We start from the raw sequence: 8888 nt of genomic DNA on the forward strand, positions 1-8888 counted from the left end.
CAATATGCTGTCTAGGTTTGTCATAGCTTTTCTTCCAAGGAGCAAGCGTCTTTTAATTTCATGGCTGTGTCACCATCTGCAGTGATTTTAGACCCCCCAAAATAAAGTCTGTCCCTGTTTCCATTGTTTCCCCATCTATTTGCCATGAAGTGATGGGACCGGATGCCATGATCTTCATTTTTTGAATGTTGAGTTTTAAGCCAGCTTTTTCACTCTCCTCTTTCACTTTCATCAAGAGGCTCTTCATTTCCTCTTTGCTTTCTGCCATAAGGGTGGTGTCATCTGCATATCTGAGGTTATTGATATTTCTCCCGGCAATCTTGATTCCAACCTGTGCTTCATCCAGCCCAGCATTTTGCATGATGTGCTCTGTGTATAAGTTAAATAAGCAGGGTGACAATATACAGCCTTGACCTACTCCTTTCCCAATTTGGAACCAGTCTGTTGTTCCACGTCCAGTTCTAACTGTTGCTTCTTGACCTGCATACAGATTTCTTAGGAGGCAGGTAAGGTAGTCTGGTATTCCCATCTCTTGAAAAAAATTTCCACAGTTTGTTGTGATCTACACAGTCAAAGGCTTTGGTGTAATCAATAAAGCAGTAGTAGATGTTTTTCTGGAATTCTCTTTCTTTTTCTATGATCCAATGGATGTTGTCAATTTGATCTCTGGTTCCTCTGCCTTTTCTAAATCCAGCTTGAACATCTGGAAGTTCATGGTTCACGAACTGTTGAAGCCTGGCTTGGAGAATTTTGCACATTACTTTGCTAGCATGTGAGATGAGTGCAATTGTGTGGTAGTTTGAACATTCTTTGGCATTGCCCTTCTTTGGATTGGAATGAAAAATGCCCTTTTCCAGTCCTGTGACCACTGCTGAGTTTTCCAAATTTGTTGGCATATTGAGTGCAGCACTTTCACAGCATCATCTTTTAGGATTTGAAATAGCTCAACTGGAATTCCATCACCTCCACTAGCTTTGTTCATAGTAATGCTTTTTAAGGCCCACTTGACTTCACATTCCAGGATGTCTGGCTCTAGGTCAGTGATCACACCATCATGGTTATCTGGGTCATGAAGATATTTTTTATATAGTTCTTCTGTGTATTCTTGCCACCTCTTCTTAATATCTTCTGCTTCTGTTAGGTCCATACCATTTCTGTCCTTTATTGTGTCCATCTTTGCATGAAATGTTTCCTTGGTATCTCTAATTTTCTTGAAGAGATCTCTAGTCTTTCTCATTCTATTGTTTGCCTCTATTTCTTTGCACTGATTACTGAGGATAGCTTTCTTATCTCCCCTTGCTATTCTTTGAAACTCTGCATTCAAATGGGTATATTTTTCCTTTTCTCCTTTCACTTCTCTTCTTTCCTCAGCTATTTGTAAGGCTTTGTCAGACAACCATTTTGCCTTTTTGCATTTCTTTTTCTTGGGGATGGTCTTGATCACTGCCTTCCGTACAATGTCACGAACCTCCATCCATAGTTCTTCAGGCAGTCTGTCTGTCAGATCTAATCCCTTGAATCTATTTGTCACTTCCACTGTATAAGTGTGAGGAATATGATTTAAGTCATACCTGAATGGTCTAGTGGTTTTCCCTACTTTCTTCAATTTAAGCCTGAATTTTCCAATAACGAGTTCACGATCTGAACCACAGTCTGCTCCCAGTCCTGTTTTTGATGACTGTATAGAACTTCTCCATCTTTGGCTGCAACGAATATAATCAATCTGATTTCGGTACTGACCATCTGTTGATGTCCATGTGTAGAGTCTTCTCTTGTGTTGTTGGAAGAGGGTGTTTGCTATGACTAGTGGGTTCTCTTCGCAAAAGTCTGTTAGCCTTTGCCCTGCTTCATTCCATACTCCAAGGCCAAATTTGCCTGTTACTCCAGGTATCTCTTGACTTCCTACTTTTGCATTCCAGTCCCCTATGGTGAAAAGGACATCTTTTTTGGGTGTTTGTTCTAGAAGGTCTTGTAGGTCTCCATAGAACGGTTCAACTTCAGCTTCTTCAGCATTACTGGTTGGGGCATAGACTTGGATTACTGTAATATTGAATGGTTTGCCTTGGAAACAAGCAGAGGTCATTCTGTCCTTTTGGAGATTGCACCCAAGTACTGTATTTCGGACTCTTGTTGACTATGAGGGTTACTCCATTTCTTCTAAGGGATTCTTGCCCACAGTAGTAGATACAAGGGTCATCTGAGTTAAATCCACCCATTCCAGTCCATTTTATTTCACTGATTCCTAAAATGTTGATGTTCACTCTTGCCATCTCCTGTTTGACCACTTCTAATTTACCTTGATTCATGGACCTAACATTCCAGGTTACTATGCAATATTGCTCTTTACGGTATCAGATTTTACTTCCATCACCAATCAAATCAACAACTGGGCATTGTTTTCGCTTTGCCGCTGTCTCCTCATTCTTCCTGGAGTTATTTCTCCAGTCTTCTCCAATAGCATGTTGGGCACCTATCGGCCTGGGGAGTTCATCTCTCAGTGTCATATCTTTTTGCATTTTCATACTGTTCCTGGGGCTCTCAAGGCAAGAATACTAAAGTGATTTGCCACTGACACCTTAATACATCTTTATTTTTAATTAGTAGAAAAATAAGCCTTCAAATTGTACAAGAATCACATGGCTTTTGGTCATTCCTACCCTGTGAACTAAAAGTCTCCATCTGTGAAAATATGTCCCTGAAATACAGTACAGTTAAATTTTAAAGCAAGTTGCATATAATTCCCTGTTATTCCAATGATTAGGACTCTGGCGCTTTCACTATAGAGGGTGCAGACAATATGTGGACTTTCTTCCTCAATATCTCTGCCTCTTCCTTCTGTCCTTCCACAAATACTTACTGAGCACCCACCATGTTGGTCATTGAAAATATGAAGGGTGAGCAAACCAGCAATAATGCAGCCAAGAATGCCCCTGCCAAGATAGGAGATGCGAAAGACGTGGGTTGGGTATCTGAGTTGGGAAGATCTCCTGGAAGAGGAAGTGGCAGTCCATTCTGATATTCTTGCCTGGAAAATTCCATGGCCAGAGGAGCCTCTCGGGCTACAGTTCATGGGTCACAAAGAGTCAAACACAACTGAGCGCGCGCGCACACACACACACACACACACACACACACACATGCGCGCGCACACACCCCCCTTGTAGTCCCCTGCAGAAGGACAGAAATGTAAGTTCCGTTTTCTTATTATAACAAAAAAATCTAGAAAGAACATCTTTATACATGTTCTTGAGCTTCTTTTGGGCAGTGGTTCTCAAAGTGTGGTCTGAGCCATGAGAACAAAACTATCTTTATAAATAGTATAAAGATGTTATTTGCCCTTTCTCGGCTCGTAAATGTACAATGGAGCCTTCCAGAAGCTACATAATGTTGATTTGCAACACAAATAAGATATAAGGATCTGGATATTTTAAAATAAGCTAGACAAAGAGATTCACAAAAATATAACAATGCCAAAAACTTCTCACTAATTTTTATTTTTTGGCTTTATTTTAACTAAATTTTATTTACATTAATATGAATGGGTCATTATTTTAAATGAATAAATCAATATCTTAAGTCTTTCTCACCTTTACTTTCCAATAAGGTAAATATCAATAGGTATCTTTGGCATAAATGAAATTTCTTTGGTGTCCTCAGTCATTTTGAAGAGTATGATGGAGATCTGGTGCCAAAAATTTCAGAAGTCACTGTTGTAGCGTATATATTCTGCAGTAGGGTTGCTGGGTCATATTCACTTTTGCTATGTGTGTGTGTTCAGTTGCTCAATAGTGTCCGACTCTTTGTGACCCTAAGGACTGTAGCCCACCAGGGTCCTCTGTCCATGGAATTTTCCAGGCAAAAGTATTGGAGTGAGTTGCCATCTCCTGCTCCAGGGGATCTTCCCAACCAGGGATCAAACCCACATCTCCTGTGTCTCCTGCATTGGCAAGCAGATTCTTTACCACTGTCTAGATGTTGCCAAACTGTTCTCCACAGTGGCTAACGCTGACCTTTCAAAAAAAATCTGTATATAGTTGTTTTTGTTTTCAGATAAATTTGAAACTGTAAACAATTACAGAATTGTTATTAAAGTAGGCTAATGATACAGTAGAGATTTGATATATGAAATATTGAATATCTTTTCTAAACAACTTTGAGAAATTCATGGTACTTTTATTTTTAGAGTACTTTAGAGGAAGAAGTTTTTCCTGGCCACTAAGAATAGCATTGTAGAGTGTAAACATTAAATGTATCACATTTATTTTTGTTTGGTGCCTCATGGGCGGTAGATGTGTACAAGTTATGCAAATCAACTTTTTTTTTTAATCATCAGGGGAATTTCATTTTTCTTAAATTCTACCTTCTGCTATTTTGGTTAAAATTTAAGCCATGTTCCACTGACCCTCAATTTGTTTAAAAAAAATGCTGAGGCATCTAATATTGGAAAAGTAATAATTCAAAACCTGTTAGTTCATAGCTCACTTTGTGAAAGTTTATTTTAAGTAATTCAGCTTCAATTTTAAGCTTGTTTGATTGTAGAATATTTAAATTGTGCCAGTCTAGTTGATTTAATACTTTGCATTAAATTTTGGCAATGAGATGTGAGTAAATATATAAACTTTTACAGTTGAAGGACCCAGGTGCAGCAATATTAATTGGCTGTTTCTTACAATGGTATTGCAGATAGTGATTTGCACACTCTCATGGTGGTTTAGTTGCTAAGTCATGTCTGACTCTTTGCGACCCCATGGACTGTAGCCCACCAGGCTCCTCTGTCCATGGGATTATCCAGGCAAGAATACTGGAGTGGGTTGCCATTTCCTTCTCCAGGGGATCTTCCCACCCCAGGGATCAAACCCGGGTCTCCTGCATTGCAGGCAGATTCTTTACCAACTTAGCTACGAGGGAGCACTTTGCACACTCTACTGTAGTAGTAAAATGCAATGTGACCACAGTCAGCTGCTACCTGTCTATTTATGGTGGAGGGTTTTCAGCAACCAAGAGTTAATCTAGGTAAGATTTCATTCTGCTGTGCAGCCGTGACAAAGCATGCAGAGAAGGTGGTTGGGCTAGGTTAGAAACCGATGCCTACAATTCAGGAGACATGTCTGAGCAATCATAACACTGTTGATGCAAAGTGCATCACAAGAACCAATGGAAATTGGTTTTTTGTCTGTTGTTAGGAGATTATCCTTTCTTGGGCTTCAAAATCACTGCAGATGGTGACTGCAGCCATGAAATTAACAAACACTTGTTCCTTGGAAGAAAAGCTATGACCAACATAGACAGTTTGTTAAAAAGCAGGGACATTGCCAATAAAGGTCTATCTAGTCAAAGCTATGGTTTTTCCAGTAATCATGTATGGATGTGAGAGAGTTGGACCATAAAGAAGGCTGAGGGTCAAAGAACTGATGCTTTTGAACTGTGGTGTTGGAGAAGACTCTTGAGAGTTCCTTGGACAGCAAGGAGATCAAACCAGTCAATCCTAAAGGAAATCCGTCCTGAATATTCATTGGAAAGACCTGATGTGAAGAGCTGACTCATTAGAAAAGACCCTGATGCTGGAAAAGATTGAAGGCAGGAGAAGGGGATTTCAGAGGATGAGGTGGTTGGATGGCTTGATGGACTGTTGATATCTGCCCTCAAAAGAGTGTTAAAAAAATCTCTTTCTAATGAATGCATGGATGTGCAACCCTCCCTAGATCTCATTTTCTTCTATCAGAAAAATGGCTGAACTAGATGAAGTCAGTCCATCACTGACTTGATGGACATAAGTTTGAGCAAGCTCCAGGAGACGGTGAAGGACAGGGAAGTCTGGCATGCTGAAGTCCATGGGGTTGCAAAGAGTTGGATACAACTGAGCGACTGAACAACAAAGGAAATTATCCAGTTACTAGTGGGGCTGCCTGAGGGAACTGTGTCTTCAGGTGAGAAGACGTCAGTCTTCAGTCTATATTGTGTCCATTGCCAGCCTCCCAGCAGGTAATGGTCTGTAGGTTTGTTGATCCAGGCGTGAATATATTTGAAGGTGTAATTCTGTAAGGCAGGTCCTTTTGAGGGGAAGATAAACCTGCTGGTTTTGGCTTTTAGGATTACTGACTTTATTTGAATCACCTCAAGCAGTAAAGAACTTAGAAATCGTCTAGTTCAACCATTTTTCTGATAGAAGGAAATGAGACCTAGGGAGGGTCACACATTCATGCCTTCATTTGAAAGAGATTTTTTCTAACACTCTGTTGAGGGCAGACATCATGAATAAGTACGCTGAATGTATGGTTTATCATCCAAACCAGGACACTCTTGAGAGTTAAACAGAGTGCTGTTAATAATTATGCCAAGGCATTAAAGCCAAAATTCTCCTGGGCAAAAATGAGTTTAGAGTCACCCTAAAATAATCCAAACCCTCAAGGAGCCCAATATCAGATAGGAAAGAGATGTGTAACCATGAGATGGAGATAGTTATGCATTATGATAAGTATAAGAGAAATACTGGAGGAGGGTGAGTAAAGACCTCTTGGAAAAAGCAACACCCCAGCTAGGTGCTGAGGAGTGAGTCACAGTTTATCCAGTGGAGAAGGGGGGAAGGGGTGTTCCCAGCAGAAGGAAGAGACTATGCAAAGCCTTAGCACCATTTCATTCCTTTGGGAGTGCTGCAAGCAATTTCCTGTGGTCAGGATGCATGGCGGGAGGACAGGAAGTACTGAAATGAGGTGGTAGGGACCAGTTATCAGGGCATTACATGGTGTACAAAAGAGTGTGGATTTTAATTGTAGGCACAAGGGCACCACGGAGGGGTTTTATGCAGAGCCATGGTCTAATCATATTTGTGTTTTAGAAAGTTTACTCTGAGAGCAAGTGGGAGATGCACTGGGGGAGGAGAGAATAGTCAGGAGGCTTTTGCATTAAACCAGGTGAATGATGGCAAGACCTAGATTAGGCAGCAATGATGAGGATAAGCCTTAATGCGCAGAGTCAAAGACTTAAAGAATATTGGCTCAAGTAACTAAAAACTCCAGAGGGTATGCCAGGTTTCAAGCATGGCTGCTTACAGGAGCTCAAACAATGCCATTAGCATCTGGACTCTCTTCTTAGCTCAGCATCCTTCATGATGGACTCTGTCTTGAGAACTTATATCCCCTCAGCTTCAGTCCAGTGAGAGAGGACACCTGCCTTGGTACTCAGTGTATCAACCAATCAGTCACTCGGGCCAAGGGAATGAGAGCCTCTTATTGCTCAGACTGGGTCACATGCTCTAGCCTATGTTAGGGATGAGACGCTGCACAAACTTCACCAACAGAGAGAAGAAAAATAAGTGGATCCAATGGGAAAATCAGGAGGTTTTTCTGGAAAGAGTGGAGTACATATTGGGGAGGTGAAGAACACCTACCAGGGAGGCAGAGCTGGACTGACCCCCAGGAAATTGCTCTGACCTCAGTCCATTGGTCAGCAAGTTCGGGGAAATGTCATCCTTAGTCTGGAGGGAGTCATCCTCTTTCTCTTAATTTCCATGGAGAAGGAGGAGACAAGAGGGACTAACTTGACTGAATTGACTCTAAGAGATTTGCTGAGAATAGGGATGAAGTTATTTTATCTCAAAAGGGAGAGATGAAAGGGAATTCCCTGGCAGTCCAGTGATTTTCCAGGCTTCCATTGCAGGGGGCATGGGTTCTATCCCTAGTCAGAGAACTAAGATCGCATATGCCACATGTCGTGGCAAAAAAAAAATAAAAAAGGAAAAATGGCTCCAACCCTCTCTCTCTGGCCTAAAGTGCAGGCTCTACAACCTTCTCGTCTTTGGAATTATTTCGACATAAATTGCAAACACTAGTGTGCCTCTCCTAACTACTTCAGTGTGCATATCATTATAGAGTTCAATATTTGTTTACAGTTTTTCTTTTTTTAAAATTTTATTTATTTATTTTTGGTTGCACTGGGTCTTAATTGATGCATGCAGGCTTTCTCTAGTTGTGTCGAGCAAGGGCTACTCCCTAGTTGCAGTGCACGGGCTTCTCACTGTGGTGGCTTCTCATTGCAGAGTGCAGGTTCTAGGCCACTCGGGCTTTGTTAGTTGTGGCACATGGGTTTGGTTTCCCTGCAATATGTGGAATCTTCCCCAACTAGGGATCAAACCCATGTCCCCTGCATTGGCAGCCAGATTCTTAACCACTGGACCATCAGGGAAGTCCCAGTTTTTCTTTTGAGGTAAACTTTACTTAGTTTAAAATGCAAAAATCTGAAGTGTGTAGTCACTGAGTTTTAAGAAATGCATACACCTGTGTAAACCACACCTGGCAGACTTTTTATTACCGTAGAATGAACAGAAAAGTCCATTACCTTCAGATTTTATCTGAGGGCAGGGAAGATTGAGACCATCAGAGTGGTTTTCAAGGAACAGCAAGGCCAAGGAGGTGGAAGGAGGAGGATGAAGGCCTTCTCTGATAACTGTAACTGTCCCACTAGGCCTGCCTGTTCAAGGTTGTCGTTACACTGCACAGTGATTCCTTAGAACATAACATAAAGTAGTGCTTAGTCACTCTGGGCCTGTGTTAGTGATGCTATTGTTGTTATTGTTATTATCCTCATCTGATGGCAATTCTTTGTCAATTTTTAATTGATCAAAACCCTGTAAGAAAAGAAGGGTGAATGGTAGAATCTGGACATGACGCCTTACCCTGAACCTACCAACTGTGAGGTTTTAACTGAAAACCAGCAAATAATGAACAGTGTTATATATATAAATGAAGTGATGGTAGATTGCCTATTTAGCAGCTATTCCCTTCATTTTCCTTGATGGCAAAGCCCACTTCCAGCCAGAAAGGCTGAAAATAGGCCTTTCCTATAGCTGGGCATGTGAACCAATCCTGAGCAATGAGACATTAGGAAAAGTT

This window comes from Oryx dammah, unplaced genomic scaffold (genome assembly GCF_014754425.2).
Source record: "Oryx dammah isolate SB20612 unplaced genomic scaffold, SCBI_Odam_1.1 HiC_scaffold_8, whole genome shotgun sequence".
NCBI lineage: Eukaryota > Metazoa > Chordata > Mammalia > Artiodactyla > Bovidae > Oryx > Oryx dammah.